This window comes from Pseudonaja textilis, chromosome 4 (assembly GCF_049901715.1).
Source record: "Pseudonaja textilis isolate UNSWEBS1 chromosome 4, rPseTex1.2, whole genome shotgun sequence".
Lineage (NCBI taxonomy): Eukaryota > Metazoa > Chordata > Lepidosauria > Squamata > Elapidae > Pseudonaja > Pseudonaja textilis.
The window spans coordinates 67120644-67137560 of record NC_141993.1 but is presented as its reverse complement, the minus strand read 5'-3'; the positions used below and the strand labels follow the sequence as shown (position 1 = coordinate 67137560).

General features: G+C 34.9%; 1 protein-coding gene across 3 annotated transcripts in view; it reads right to left on the bottom strand.

The window, feature by feature from the left end:
• The window catches only part of LOC113436882 (carboxypeptidase B-like), a 92363-nt gene that overhangs the window by 30924 nt on the left and 44522 nt on the right, over window positions 1–16917 (bottom strand). The gene's annotated exons all lie outside the window — the stretch shown is intronic.

Sequence of the window (16917 nt, the reverse complement as noted above, 5' to 3'; positions counted from 1 at the left end):
ATAGAATCTCATTTCAATTCAGCTCAAACAACACTTTATCTTTCTAACTTCAGAGTTTGGAGACCAAGATGGCCTATTTTAGTAACTTCATGGAGATACTTTCTTTTCTCTGACTCATTGTGTATCAGTATAGTAATCTGGACTAAGAATACCCTTATGGCCATTGGTGCCATTGTGTCTGTTTTCTTCTGACCAGGGTGTAAGGACTCCTTCCTTTTTAATACTTCCTATATTAAGATTCCACATAAGCATTTTGCTCACACTTCAGATACTTATTTTATGATTTATTAGGGGTAGGGTTTTTTTTTGCAGGTTGCCCAATCCTAACAGATCAATCCTCTAAATATCCATACTGTATTTAGACACCCTCTGCAAACTAATGTCAACAAAGCATTGAAAACATGTTTAAATAAACATTCTGCAATAAAATTAACCTGTTGTAAAATGGCTGCCCAAATAAGGACATTATAATATTTTCAAGACTAATGAGCTAAGCAGAGAATTGCTGAGACCTTGAGTTAACAGAATTATGAAATTGCTATTACAGCTTTATTTTCAAAGAATTGTGCAATAAATCATATAAACAAAAACTGGGCCCACATTATTTTGCAAATATTTTATTAATCACAGTAAATGGGATGTGCCTATCATCTCTTAGGAATATTGGCTTTGATGCTTTGTACAGATTACATGATCCTAGTAGTAGTTACATTTCACATTTCCACATTTCATTGGTAAAGATATTCTGGGGTTTACACATTGTGTTAAAATATGAATTAATTATCCATGGTTTATTAAATAAGCCACTATTTGCTAAACTCAATATGGTTGTTGTGAGCTTAGGATTGAGTTTAGCAAATGGTGGTTTATTTAATAAACCACAGATAACTAATTCATATTTTAACACAATGTGTAAATCCAAGAAGAAATCACATGACATTTTAAACTAAAGACATAAAAACCATTAAATAGTTTCATAAATGTGGAAACACAACCATTATTTTTTGTGATAATTATGTTTTAAGTTTTTGAAGGTAGAATGAAATTCTTCTTCATGACTGTATAAGGGAAATATGGTTTTGCTATATTGCCTAAATCCTGATTATTCTAGAAGCTATTTAAGCAGTATGAACTTTGGTATACCCAAGTTCACTAAAGCAATTTTCCTAAATCAGTACCATTCAGATGTATTTCAATTCCAACAATCCCTAGCCAGCATTGGAGAAGGCCAAAATAACTCTATTATTAAAAATTCCATGCATAGAGATGTATCTATTATAAGGTTAGTTTGAACTCTTAGGGGTGAATGTGCAATTCCAGTAATGAGACAATGTGAGCTTTGTGCAAACACACAATATTGTAATTAAATTCTTACCATCACCAAGATTACCAAATCTTCAATGTCTCAGTGATTTTCTACATAGCAATAAGGGCATTGGATCTTTAAGCAGGAATTGCCACTGCACATTTTTTTCAAGAGATAGCCTGAGGATCTCATTGGAGTATATTATTAGCTTATCCAACCTCCCACCTTTAGTTATGCTATATGGTGTATGTAGCCATTTAAAAATTAACCTTCATATCAGCCTAGGTACCATAGAATGGAAAGATATTTTGTTACAGAAATGCTACCAATTAACTTTCAGTATATTTATGATGGAGAAAGGGAAAAAGAAAGGGACTTACTCTGATGGACTGCTTGTTCTCTGAGCTCAGCTGCAGTCAACAAAGGCAAGTGCTGATTGGTTGTCAATTTTATATGAGCTGTATAAAGTCATGCATTTAGGTCCATGCTCATGGCATCATGAAGTCTGCAATTGGTAATCTAGGAAAGTCCCAGGTGCATTTTAAATAAAATCAGAAGACTTGAGAGATGAAACATTTGAGAATTTTGACTTTTTGTCCTAAGGACCAACCTGATCATGGATTAAGTGGGCTATCGACTGGTAATGGGAATTCTACTGCCTAAAAAGTATAGAGCCAATCCAGCATGCACTTCCATACTCATCAAATTACTACATATTTAGTATGCTCTGGGTAGGCTTTATTATGTTCCATGCAGAAGGGATTGCAATTAATTCCTCCCTATCATTGTTTAATGCTCATTACCTTATTAGGTAGATTCCATAGGCATGTAAACACAGAATTGAAACAATTGCACATGATTATATTTCTTTGCATGTATTACAGTTTCTTGCAGAGTAAATTCTTAGAGGCATTGCTACATCTTCTTAAACTATCAACTACTACTTCTGTGGTTCTAGCACAAACAAATTGTTGAATATCTGATGCCTTCAGTTGAAGCCATAAGAGGTAACAGATTAAGTAATAAGTAGTATGGATGAGAAACTAGTATCTCTTGCTTTTTTAAGGGCTATGAGAAGCCTGGAAGTAGTAAAAGGTGAAAATGTTATGTGTAATACTTTTAAAAAAATTAATAAGTTGTAGGAAAACAATTCCAGAGCTTCCAGGAAACCAATTGGCTTCCCTTGTGTCTCTTTGGAAATCCTAAAGAAAATGTAATAAATATCAAATACATTATAAGAAATCACCAGGGGTTGCAATAGGAGGGAAGGGAGATATCAAAAATTTTCCTCAGGAAATTGGGGTGGGGAAATTCGAAATTATCTCCAAATAAAAACTAAGTTTTTCTTGAAGGAGTAATGCTGTGCAAAATACCATGAAAACTAATCTAGCATATGGCAGTTTATTACCCTGTCACTAATAATAATCTTTAGTCTTTGGGGAAGATAAAGGACCTATATACACTACATATATTTACAGCCTGTTAATACTGTACTAATCTATGGAATTGTTCTTTTTAAATTTGCTTTCTGGGCTGATTTAGTAAGGCTGCTAGGGCTTTAATTGTAGAAACAGGTATCCAAGAGTAAGTCTCATATAGTCCTTGGTTTATTTTCAATAAATGTTAAGAATAGCCCTGCTGGATCAGGCCAAGGACTACTTTAGTCTAGCATTTTGTTTTGTCACAGTGGCCAGCAAGCAAAAAACTCATATACTATTCCACATTTGCAAAAATCTGAGTTTAAGTTTGAATAATATGCTAGGCTAACATGCGGTTGGCCACTTTATCTTTTTCATTTTTCAACCCTAATTTGACTGGTTTTCGGGATTTTGATTCCCAGGGCATGTTAAAGCAAGTTAGTCTTTTCTATGTCAGGTCATGGTGCATTAAGAAGAAATTCTTTCAGGATTGGAAGGAATTCAACCAACTTGTGTTAGGTTTACAGTGGAAGTGAACATTTGGTCATGTCCCTCGGACTCTGATTTGGAGTTTGAATTTCCTCTTTATTTTGTCTGTGTTATTTTTGATCAAAAGGCTGCTTTGCAGCTCTTGTAGACATTTATATATAGATATAGATACAAATCTGAGATTTGTGACTAACTGTGCCTATTTGAATTTCAGCATATAGCAATTAAGGCACATATTGGCCTTGCTTTATCAGAAAATTGATTGTTACAAAATTGACTGTGAAATCCACCTTCAAACTGATCTTATGAATTCTGTGCAAAGACTTATCATTAAAAGCAAGGTGAAATTATTGACCTGAATTATTTGCTAACAACTGCACTTTTTCTTGGGGCTGTAAAATTTTCTTCATATTGTATAAAATTAGTATAACATTGCAGTGTTCATAAATTTTTCTGAACTCGTATCAATAAGCTTTCCACATTTTTTCAATATTAGGCTTATAAAATCTCCTGGAAGAGGACAGAAACAGAAGATGACTCATCTTGTCCTAAGTTGAAATTTCTTCACCTAGTTCACTATAATTTACAACTCTGTTTTGTTTTCTGTGCTAGCTGGCCTTCACAGATGATGTAAATTACAAAAGGCCTCTTCACTGTCTGTTGTTTTTGATCTGGCGGCATGATAACATTAATTGCAAGAGAAGTACCTTCAACTCCAGATAGTTTTAACATGTGATAGGTGACCTTTTGAAGGAGGCAGTTTTCAAGCTAACTTGAGCAGTGGGTCAGCCAGCACTGCAGGCTCTTGATCAGAGAATTCCTTTTTAAAGGCAAGTAAAAAGCAATTGGTACTGCTTGTAAAGAGATTCATTTCAATGACTTCATCATCCACAGAAGGCAAGCCTGAAGAAAGATCTTCAAGGCTGTGTTCATGCCTCTGTGAAAGAAATGAATATAGGCTCAAAACTCTTGCAAAAAAACCAAACAAGCATCTTAGCATCTGCTAAGTAGACAATCAAGCCAAATTGGTGGACATGGCTATGTAATCAATGAACCACCCTATTTGATTTAATTGTCACATGCATATTAAAGGCAAACAGAGGTTTGATCAGGCACTTGTGCTTGATCAACCTAGAACTAAGAACTAAGCAACCTAGAATTAAGGAGAAATTTTCTAACAGTGAGAACAATTAACCAGTGGAATGGCTTGGCTTCAGAAGTTGTGGGTGCTTCATCATTGGAGGCTTTTAAGAAGAGCCTAGCCAACCATTGTCTTGAATGGTATAGGTTCTCCTGTCTGAACAGGGGGTTGAACTAGAAGATCTCCAAGGTCCCTTCCATTATTCTGTTATTTGTTACATCCTGTTTTTTGCCTACTTCCTTGCAAACATCCAGTGTGAAACTGAATGGAATTATGCAAACATACAAATCTTCTGCAAGATAAATATTAAAAACTAGGGTACATTATTGATGTAATTAACTTCCTAGGAAGAGGCAGTATCCAAGAGATAAAGAACCATATGTCTTACTACAGAATTTACAGAACCTACAGAATCTATATATATGTGGAATATTAGAAAAAAATCCTGTCAGAACAGTTTACATACAATTGTAACAAACAAAATGTTCTTCAAACCATCATGAATGCAAATTCACTATCATATATATTAACTATAAGTTTTAATCCAATAATGTAGGATTCTTTTCTTTAATAAGGATGTTCATTCAATTATTTCAAGGCCAGCCCAAATAAATAAACATAAATAAATGACATCCAATTATAAAACACCATTTAAAGCAGTTGTCATCAGAATAAGGAATAGTAGGAATTTGTGTACTGCATTTTAGTCAGCACTGTGTTATCTGGGAAATCAGTTGGATAATATACCCTATTGCCTATTGACATTTGGAATAGAGACAAAGCAAGAGGAAGGGATTTTTCATGAATGATTTTGTGCAGAATTTTCTCTAAGTGAGAGCTAGCCTTGTTTGCAATTATTTTGTTTCATCCACCCACAAATTGTGCTGGAGTTTAAATTATTTTTTTTTTAAGTCTTTTGGGACCTACTGCAAGATTTATTTATTTATTTGTGCAATTTCTATGATGTCTATCCCAATCAAGTGATTCTGAATTCAGAGTTCCATTTCCTGTTCTGTCTCCAGCAAAAAATCCTCCAGAAGTCACAGGATGAAATGAGAGATACTCTACCAATAGGTCACTTTGGACAGAGAGTTAGGTGGCATATAATGCAGCACTAATAGAAGATATCAGTGATGACAAACATATGTTGGAATTTCATATTGGAAAGTCCTTAAAGTTCTAAAAATAGTAGGAGGAGTTTTGTTGGCAGCAATTCTAATCTGGGAGTTAAGGTTACTTAAATCAGCATTTAAAATCCAACCAGACTCATATCAATATCTTTAACTTCTCTTTTTTGATGACATTTTGTTGGGAATTAAGGTAGGTGAGGGGAAACATGATAGAGCAATAAAATAATGCATGCTATGGAAACTATTAATAGGGAGTTTATTTCTTCTCACGCTGTTGCAACTGAAACATGATGGGGAAAATGTGGTTGATAACACAAAAATATTATTTTCACATAGTTAAAGTATAGAATATGATGCCATTAAATAATAATGGCCAATAACTGCCAACTGAGATAACAATGAGATTCATAAATTCACAAAGGATTTGATTACCAATATTGATGTCTGTTTATGCAGAGGATAGGTTTAGAACTTTAGAGGTAGATGCCCCCAGCCTGTATATCATGCAGGTGTTTAACTCAGTGCCAAGTTTCCTCAAATTGGTGCCTTCTAGACGTAAGGACTTCAGCTTCCACCACTCAGGGCTGTCAGGTGGCCTGTGAGCTGGATGTGTCACATGCAGACCATGGACACTCCAACTCTGCAAAGGAAAAAAATATCAGTATATGTCACATGATGGCAATGTGATGTGGCAAGTTTGACCCCCTTGGTCTAAACCATGCTATCCAGCAATCAGACACTCAGCTGGGATACCAGTTGTATAACATTCCCTTTTATACAGACAGAACCAGATTCAGTTGGGGTGTTATCCATAGTGAAGTTGAGTAAATCACTATTGAAAATCCATATAAACCCTGACACATGCAAGATGTGGAGAAACAAATATGAATTTTGCAGTTATTTGTTTTATTGGTTGCAGATTTGTTTATTTCAAATCTCATCTGGTACGCACTGCGAGATCACGGCGTGCCTGAGCTGCTCGTACAATGGGTCCAACTCCTATACAGATGTCACAAAAGCCGTGTAAAAGCGGCAGCTGGGATATCAGAAGAGTTTAATATTACCGTCGGCGTACACCAGGGCTCTGCTCTCTCACCACTGCTGTTCATTCTGGTGATGGACACAATTACACACCACCTGTACACGCCCGCCCCATGGACGCTGCTCTACGCCGATGATGTGTTCCTGGCAAACCTGTGCAAGGCTGAACTCGAGCACCGAGTCCAACAGTGGCACGACCGCCTCGAGCAGTTCGGGCCCGGCTGAACCTAAAGAAGTCTGAATACCTGACCACTGACAATGAAATGACAGGCTCCATCCACGTGAACGGGCAGGAGCTACGCGCGCCTCCACCTTCAAGTACCTGGGAACTACTCTTGGGGAAGAAGGCCTATTACAAACTGAGGTGGCAGCCAGGATCAATGCAGCGTGGGGCAAATGGAAGTCCGTCACGGGCGTCCTCTGTGACAAGAAGATGCCGATGCGCCTGAAGGCGAAAATCTATAACTCTGTGGTGCGCCCGTGGCCATATATGGCGCAGAGTGCTGGCCGACGACCAAAGAAGTCGAAAGCAGACTCCAGATAATGGAGATGCGAATGTCTCCGATGGTCGGTAGGCCTCACCCTACTCGATCGCGTCAGGAACGAAGAAGTGCGTAGACGGTTCAACGTCGTGCCCATCCCCACGGTCATGAGGCAGTCCTGGCTACGATGGTTCGGCCACGTGAGCCGCGCCAAGGAAGAATCCATCATCAAATCTGTAATGAAGGTGACTGTCGGAGGAGCGAGACTGCGTGGTAGACCTAAACAACGCTGGATGGACACGATCAAGGCCGATCTAGAGATCGCGAAGGCAGACCCGACACGCGTGGCAGACAGAGAGGTGTGGAAGCAGTACTCAAGGACATTAGCGGACCTCGCCCGAGCGCGAGACAAACGCTGAAGAAAAAGAAGAAGAAGAAGATTTGTTTATTTCATAGTTCACCTCAATAAGACTGTAATACCCAGCTGCGTCTTTGTAATTAAATATTTCCTTTTGTTTCCATAAACTCAAAGCAATATTCAGTTGAAACGATGGAGCCATAACCTTTCTTCATATCTCTAGGGAATGACTTCCTCTCTTCTGCCTAATCATATATTGAGTAGCTTGTTTACCAAATGCCACATTCTTGACCTTAAAAAGAAAAAGAAAAGCATAGCACAGATAATTTAACTGGAAGTTAAAATGTTCCAATTTGTACTTAAATCTATAGGGATTAATCTTGCTAAATACATTTTTCCCTTCTGCCCTCCCCCACCTCCTCATAGCTGACTTTTGGCAGTGAAAGTCCATTTTTTTTCTGAAATAAGAAATAAACATTAGTGGTCTCCGACCTATTCATTACAATTCCTCTTTCCTGGGATTCCAAACGGGGAAGTCTTTACTCAGAACAGTAATATGGGAAAAGGCTTTTCTGTTCTTTTCACAGTAAAATGTTTGGAAATGCACTGTGGGAACTCTTCTTGGCAGGGTTTCTTCACAGAACTTCATGTACTCAAGTAAAGTCAGATGTTGTCCAGTTTGCATTTAACAGAATGGTACTTCATTAAAAAATGTACTAACTGGAATTCAGTATATATTGACATCTTCAATTTCCTTCCTTTATATTTTATATATTTTTGCATATGTTGCAAAACTTTAATTAATTACTTTAATTGCTTATGCAATTAAATATTCTTTTAGAATAATTTTCTCTTTTTTCTTTCCTCCAAGTTCTTCCTTTCTCCATACTGTAGTTTTCTTTTGCTTTTGCATAAGCAATTAAAGTAATTTTACTTAAAAGGAAGGTATGCCTGTTTTTTCTTTTTAAGTTAGAAATCAGCTATTAATTACTTATAAAACCAAATTTATAGACTATTGCTATGTCATTAATTTCAATACTTTCAAAATTAAATGATAGGTTGTTGAAGACTCGAAGTGAGAAATGTTAGGAAATTTATTGATCAAACTGAAAAAATAAAATGCAAAAACTGATACGTTGATCAATAATTATTAAATAAATATGTCAGTATTAAACACCAATACAAATAAGATATGGTGGCACAGTGGTTAGAGTGAGCCTTGGTGGCACAGTGGTTAGAGTGCAGTACTGCAGGCTACTTCTGCTGACTGTCGGCTGCCTGAAATTTGGCAGTTCAAATTCCACCAGGCTCAAGGTTGACTCTGCCTTCCATCCTTCCAAGGTGGGTAAAACGAGGATCCAAAATTGTTGGATGCAATAGGCTGACTCTGTAAACTGCTTAGAGAGGACTGGAAAGCACTATGAAGTAGTATATAAGTCTAAGTGCTATTGCTATATGAAGTTAAAGACTTCTTTGGCTCAGAAATTCACAGAATTGTGACTTTAGCCAGAAAAAAAGATATCTATTTTGACAAGTGTAGACAAAATGTTAAGGTGCAGACACTGCTGAAAATAAAGATATATATTATCAAGATTGTGGTTTTCCCAGTTATAATATACGGAACTTCAGAAAGGTGAAATAATGAAAAATGGATGCATTGGAATTGTGATCCTACAAAAAATGTTGAAAATTCTTTGAACTCTAGGAATAAAAATATAATTCAGTAATAAACAAAGTGAAAGCAAGTTGTTTGGGTGAAACATTAAAATGAAGCAAAAATGTAGATATTTTGGACATATGATACAAAGGAAAGAGAAGCTAGCAGTAAACATGGTAGCTAGACATGCTGACTTCAGGATACAAAAACAAGGGACTTCCAGTGGTGCTTCCTTCACAGATGGACCAAAGACCGCGATCATGCACAGCTTTAATCCATGCTCTCCTGTTGGAGGGCTCTGAACAGAGCCAGAACCACCCTGTAGGGGTGGTGAAGAAGGGGGAGATTCCCAGCTGGGTCAAGGAGAGCTGCATCTCCCCTCCCTGCTAGACATTCTCCCTCCAAAGACAGGATGTAGCGGTGGTCAAATACAACCAGCCTGAAGAAGAAAAGCTAACCAGGATAAAGATCATGCTGGAGCGGTGAAGAAGAGGACAGTGTGAAGACCAGGCTAACCAGGCACAACATTTGGATACAAAGGTACCCCAGAATTAAGGTATTAAGAAATTTTTAAGAAAGACAGTAAAAGCGGTGACCAGAGAAACTGGGGGGAAAAATTGACAGCTCAAAATGGCTTATCCTTTGAAAGGATAAACTCAAGGAGGAAGCCAGAAGAAAATATTTGTTTAAATTGGATAAATATATGATTTTGGCACTAAATAGCCATAACTAAAAGCTGAACTTGAATGTGTCAAAAAAACAACAACAGTAACTGATAATTGGATTTATTGGATTTTTAAAATTTAAAAGCCCTAAACAGAGAAAAGAAAGTGGGAAAAAAAGGTGGAATTTGGACATAACAGAGAGCGCCACCCAATGGTAAAGGAGAAATTTTAGTGACTTTAAAAAAGAAAAAAATCCTGGTTCTTTCAAAAGTGGAACTTGATACAAAATAAAATAGTTGTAATAAAATATTGTTGTAATAAAATAGAAACCCTAAAAAGTGAAAAGTGAAAACACAAAATATTAAAATAAAAGAAAGAAGCATGAAGAAATTATTCTGGGACTTTTTGGTGATTTTGGCATAAATTTAAACTTATGGATATTGGAGTATTTGATGAATTCAGAAAAAACTTAAAGAGGAATTAACAGAAGCTGATCGTTGGAAATAAATATCAAAGACTGGACAATTGGTCTGATTTAAAGATTGAAAAAAGAGATAAAGAAAATATAATATAAAAGAAGTGTTTAAAAATGGCAGAACTTTTTTTGGAACTAAAAATGGAATTAAGAAACATGAAAGAAATGTTAGAAGAGGTGAGGTGAAAGAGGTGAGTCATGCTGTCTTGCCTTACAATCATTAGAAATGGCGATTCTGGAGTATGAAGGACAACAAGGAGTGCCAGAAGGGGAGGAGCTGATCAAAGAAGAGGCCAGCTTCAATGAACAATTGGAGCAACAAACATTAAAGTGAAGGAGAAAAAGAATGGGAATTAAAAGTTGGAGATTTGAGGAGGCAATCAAAAAGGAAAATATTTTGAAAGCCAAACAAAGTAAAAGGAAACAGCAGAAAAGGGAATTACAGAAGAAAATTTTAAAGAGGGAGAGGTATAAGAATTGGAGTAAGAAATGGAGGGAAAAAATGAAAGGAAAAAGAAGTAATAAGAGAAAGGACCAGGAAATAAAGAGATATGGAAATCAAACAAAAATGAAAAGAAATTGTTTAGTTATGGGACATAGAGATAATATTCAATAAGGATTTAGAAAGGGGATTCTGCAAGGTAATATGGTGTAATATAAATGCATTTGAAGTAATAAACTATTTAGAAGGTAGAAAAAAATAGATTTTTAAAATGAAAAGATTTGAACTGATATCCTCTTGTTACTAACTACTTGTTTTTTTTTAAATTATACACGGAGAAACTATAGTAAGTATACTAAATATGCCTAATAAATATAAGAATATAGTTAAAATGAATCATAAGGATTGTTATAAAAAGATTAACATCAGTTTTTAATTGAATAGATTAATTTATTTGAAATTATAAATGATTTAATGTAATTGAAGGTGAAAATGCCATGCAGAATCTGGCCTAAAATGCATATGTGTTATGTAGTTGTTAGGACATTATTGTTATTAACTTTTAAGGTGGTAATTAAAAAGTGATTATATTGTGATAAATTATTATTATGAATTAAAGAGGAATTAATTAAATGATGTATAAGATAAAGAGATGGTACACTCAAATTAGTAATTAAAGGGAAATTTTTTTGAATTATTTGAATTAAGATGGAACTTTTGGAATAATGAAATAAGAATATGCAATGAAATTGCAAATGTGACAGATAAAAGTATAAAGTATAATGAATATGAAGATATGAGTATTATTTAAGTAAAAAGAAATAAGTTAAGAAATGAGTAGAAAATGTATAAAATAAGTTTGAAGAATATAAGAATATCTGAGAAAATTTATAGAAAATATGAAATGTAATGATATAATATGAAATCAAATGTGAAAGGTGAATATGTCACCAAGGTCATGTTTGTATGGAAATGTGAAAACCTGGAACCATGCTGTTCACTAAAAGGGATGTTTTTGAAATATATATAATATATATATATGTTTTCTGAGGTTCTTGTGGGTATTTGTATGTAGATCTTTGGTTGTTCGGGTTTACTCCCACGTAAGATTCGAAGTATCTAGGCAACGTTTCGATGAAGTCTCATTCATCATCTTCAGGCTTCTGAGAAGCAAGAGCCGAAGACAGAATATATATATATAGTTTTACAAAAAAAAGGATACAGATACAAGAAATCAGAGAAGCTATTAGCAATGTATCTTGGCAAAATTATGCCCATCAGGTCACAGATTATTGAAGGAACTAAGCAACTGAACAACAAGAACATATTTGCTTTTATTTTTACAACAGCATCCAGGGCCTTGTTTGGGTGTGAAATTAGGCTCATGGTGCTCATATTATTTAATGAATATACATGATATTTGACTATATTATCATATTAGTGGAATTAGAAAATGCTATCTTAAAACTTGACACTTTTCCTGAAAAGCACAAGAGAAGATCAGAATAGCAAAGCCATAATTTTAGAAGTTATAATGCTGTACTTTGAATACAGGAAGAAATCCTAAACTGATAAAATCAGTATTTAGGTACTGACTAAGTTTTACAAGAGTTTTAAACTAGACCTTTATCTTTCTTTCTTAGAGATGAAAACTGAATCTGGGCTCCTCCATACAACTCATGGGCTTACCACTCAGCTTTGACCTTTCTACACTTGATTCATTATGTCTGTTTTCTCAAGTTTTAAATCATATAATAAAAAGTCTTGAAAAAGTAAGGCTAAATGTGATTTTGCAAGTAGTGCATAAATCTAGACAAATGAAGGAATATAGCTAGCCAGACGCTGATGTACCTTGTACATGTTCAAACCACAATTCAATGGGGCTGTGTTAGAGAAAGTGTAGAGCTCAGGTTACTGAATATAAAAATAAGCTTTTATATGAATACAAATACAACAGATGTGATACCAGAGACCAGCAAACGTGCAAGTGTTTGAATCCTGTGTTCTTAATGAGAGCATCTGGTTTTCTTCTATTGCTGAACATTGTTTTTTCTTGATGATAGTTTTTATTTGGCCTTAAAGGGTAAGAGTCCCATTTTTAAGAATAGTGGTTCAGAAGCTAGTCCTACTTCATTCAGTGGGACTTTTCCTGCATCTATTTATTTAAGATGAAACTATAAGATTATCCCTATGCTGTGTAAGATATTTTTTTCATTGAAGAAAAAAGAGATAGGTGCAGGTTGATTGCTTTTTTTTTTACTAAGTAATGAGGCAATTAAACAATGTTCAGAAAAATGGATATTAAGAAGTTTCAAAGACAGCAAAATAATTATATTAAATGCTAATTTAATAGAACAGTGCTACCATATGTCTATGATGAAAAGCAGGGTAGAAGAGAATTTCATTTGAGGAAGATTATAAAATTAAACTTTAAAATGTTACCAACATTCCAAAATTTCTTATACTTCTTTTCTGAAGATAACGAATTCTTGCTTTTACAGTGAAATCATATAAGTGTTTATTCATAAATCTATATAGGATTGCATACTTGCAGGCTAAATATATTTATTATGGGAAGTGAAACTCTGCTGACTTAAATTCAAAGAGAAAGGCCCATATTGGATTACCAGGTTGAATAGTGTAATTATTCTGAAACTTTGGCTAATAGCTGAATATTAATATTACTTTGATTTTGATTTGTAGTTCTATTGCTGTCTCTCATTTAAAATGACTGCTGTTTTTCTTTTTTGCTATTTTAACATGATAAAGTATAGCCTTAATTTTGCTTACTTCCCATTCTGAATGAAACATTAACTTTTTTAAAAAACACAATAACAATAAAAATTGATGAGGAGAGAAATCTTTTATAATCTGAACTTTGTATGAAGCACATACACATTTTTTCTTCCATAATAATAAGGTGCCCTTCACAAATTTATGCTTAGTTATCTATATTTGTTTGAATATGTACTTCAGATAATCACCTCATATTTGTGTCATTATGGTCATCATATACATTTGTCCATCAGCATTGCACAAAGAACATGAAATGCTCAAAATCCATAATTTCCTCCAGATCAGTTCCGTCGGGATGTAGCATGACCATTCTCTTCTTGCAGCTGTTCATTTCTAGGAGGTGGCAACCCTTTATCAAAGAGCTTAAAATGCTGGTATTAAAATCTTGTTATTTTTGTTGTGCTTGTTCATAGAGTAACATGATATTGTAGACAGGAATGGATCTGTCAGATTACATCTGCCATCTATGTCCTATTATCTTGAATAACAAATCCCCCATTGGTTTTAATGACCACTTTAGGTATTACATCTTGTGGGGACAGTCTCATGACAGTTATTTGAGCTGTATCATAGTCATGCAATGAAGCCAGCTGTCTACTTGTGGAATTGTGTTCACCCAAAAACTGGGTATTTGGCCTTTTCAATCTTCTACACATGATCTTCACTGCAACAAACAATGCAAAACTTCACATCCTTGTTAACAAACAACTAGCAAGTTGTCGTCCTTGCAGCACTGACAGAAATTATCTGGAGGTTTTCAAAGCTAGGCAAGGGATGTTTTTTGCTTGTTGCAGATATCACAAGCATGTTTTGTAAGAAAGCAACCAGATATTTCCTACTCAGCTTAGTTAGTAATGTATGAAGAGCTTGCGGGTAAGGCTACTAGACATCTTATAGGGCTACCAGATTTAAGGTGCACTACTAGATGGTAGTATAGAGATTGCTGTCATTTAATGTGATCTGGGTTTTTGTATCCCTGAAGAGATGTTCTATATGCTTTGGATTTTGAGAGTCCAGCCAGTTTGATCAAGGGCACAGGAAATATTCCTAAATATCTAGAGGCATATTTCCATATTTCCACATATTTTATGGTAGAAATCTGAATTCACTGCTAAATGAATGACAGGAATAAAATGAATCCACTTGCTGAGGTTGATGAGATAAATATCCCTGCCACCCATTTGCATAACAAGTATCTTGAAAATGAATTTCTGAAAGCTGTTTTTCAAAGAGCTTATATGTACATATATCAGTGTTGTTTGATATGTTGTGCTACACATATTTCAGGAAAATTGCCCCTAATTGTTTGTTAGGGAAAATTGTAAAAACGTATTCAGATAAACATATTGTTGCAACAGATCTACCTTCAGCACTTTGGCTCAGAAATTTCTTAAATAATTGTATAAATAAAATATCACTTAGATTTAATTTCCATAAGAAATAATAACTCTGCAAAATCTGCAAGAGCCACTGACATCTCAATTAGCAAAACAAGCATGAAACAGAATTTATGATATACTGACCTTTATTTCTTTCACATTTTTTTTCTTTTGCCAACACATCTTTTTGCTTTACTTGATGATGTTTTCACTTCTACTGTCCCACATAATCTTTTCTCTTTACTTGGATTATGCATTTGCCACCTTTTATGACACAATATTAGTGCTGAGCAGTAAAGTGAATGTTATTACTTCAAAGAAGCATTACTTGCTGACAAGAATTAATTAGAATTCTAAATCGTTACCGAAATCTTCTATTCTACAGTGAGAGCTTTAGTGAAATGATGGAAATAGATAATTAGCACTGCTATTCTGTCTGTTCAGTTTGGATAGTCCATAAAAGATCTGATGCTTCCTTTTCCTGAAATAAACAAAACCAGCTTCTGAACTGTCAAAAAAACAACAGCAGTTCTTGAAGGCTAATCATTAGCGGCTTTTGTCACTGACATATAATTATTTCACAAATTCTGCTTCAATCAGGAAAAAAATATGCTTAAGTGCCAATAAAGTTTTAAACCTAGTATAATTTTTTTTTCCACTGGAAAGGGGGAAACACATTTCTCCACTGGGGTGGGGAGAACACTTTTTAAATACATTTTCTGTATGATATGCAATAGAGAGTTTCCTCTAATCTGATTCCTTCCAGATGGATTGTACCAATGTAGCAAGCGTGCTGGCTGGGGAATCTGGCAATTGCATCAGAAAACGCCAGGTTTTTCAGCAACTGGAAGCAAGTTAGATAGCTAATGGATTTGGTCAAATAGGTTCTAGGTTTGTTAAATCCAGCTCTTTTGACACAAATATGATCCTCAACAAGGATCATGTTAATTTTGTCCTTGGCAAGCCATCACAGCTGAAAATTTGTCAAGAATTCTTCAGCTTCACGCATGAATTTTGATTTGCCTTGTGTAAAAGACCCTATGGTATCTTTTGTGCTTTTGTGTTTAAAATCATGAAAATGATTAGTGTAATAAGGTGGTTTTCTCTCAAAGAAGGAACCAGAATAAAACACCACATTTTAAAATATATTTTTATTTTTTTCTGTTAAATTACATATTATTAACTTCTGTAGTATCTTTTGTAAAGTTGTGAAGTTCTTCTACTTGTGCCTCCTGTCTTCCACATTTTATATCTGCAATAGCTGCCATTGTTCCTATAAGCTCAAAATGGCCCTCAATATCTTGTTTTACTCCTTTATCCAAAATGAAAGGGAAAAGGTCCTTTCTGACACTAGAAACAAGGTGTCACACCAAATCTAGTGAAGGATGCTCAGCCCTAGATCAAAGTTTATAATCTGGGTGAATCTTAATAAAACATAATAAAATGCTAATAAAACATATAATGCCACGATGCATTCTAAATTCTTTGTCTGCTATAATATTTATCCATGTTAAGAATCCATCTGAAGAAAAGATGGAGAAAATGCTTTCACTGTACACTAGTGAGACAAAAATGTTTGAGTAATGTGTTTAAGAATAAGTTAAAATTTATGAACACATTTCTCAATGCAGTTGGATTGCAACATTTGATAATGATTCCCTAATTCTATTTTTCCACTGATTCAGTGTTTCATTATATGAAAGTTTGTTTTTCAAAGCCTAGCATTAAGTGAGAAAAATACGTTCTAGGATAATTTTTTCTGTATCCACACTATTTTGAACTCAGACTTTTGCTTGTTTTTTTCCCCATATCAAGTTCCACTTGTGGACTTCAATTTCTAGAATTGCCCAGCCAGCCATAGGAGCTGGGGAATTCTAGAAGTTGAAGTCGACAAGTAGTAAAGTTACTAAGGCTGGTCACCCCATCTACAGACATAGATCCAATCTCAAAATATGGGGAAATTTCAAGACTATGAGAACCATTGGGCAGTGGAACAGCTGGCTTCCTACTGTCATAGGTGCTCCACCATTGGATGTTTCAAACAAAGGTTAGACAGCTGTTTGCCTAGGAAGAGAATTGGACTACAAGATTTTTAATTATTTTATGAGTCTCTTTACATGTCTTCCCAACATTCAATT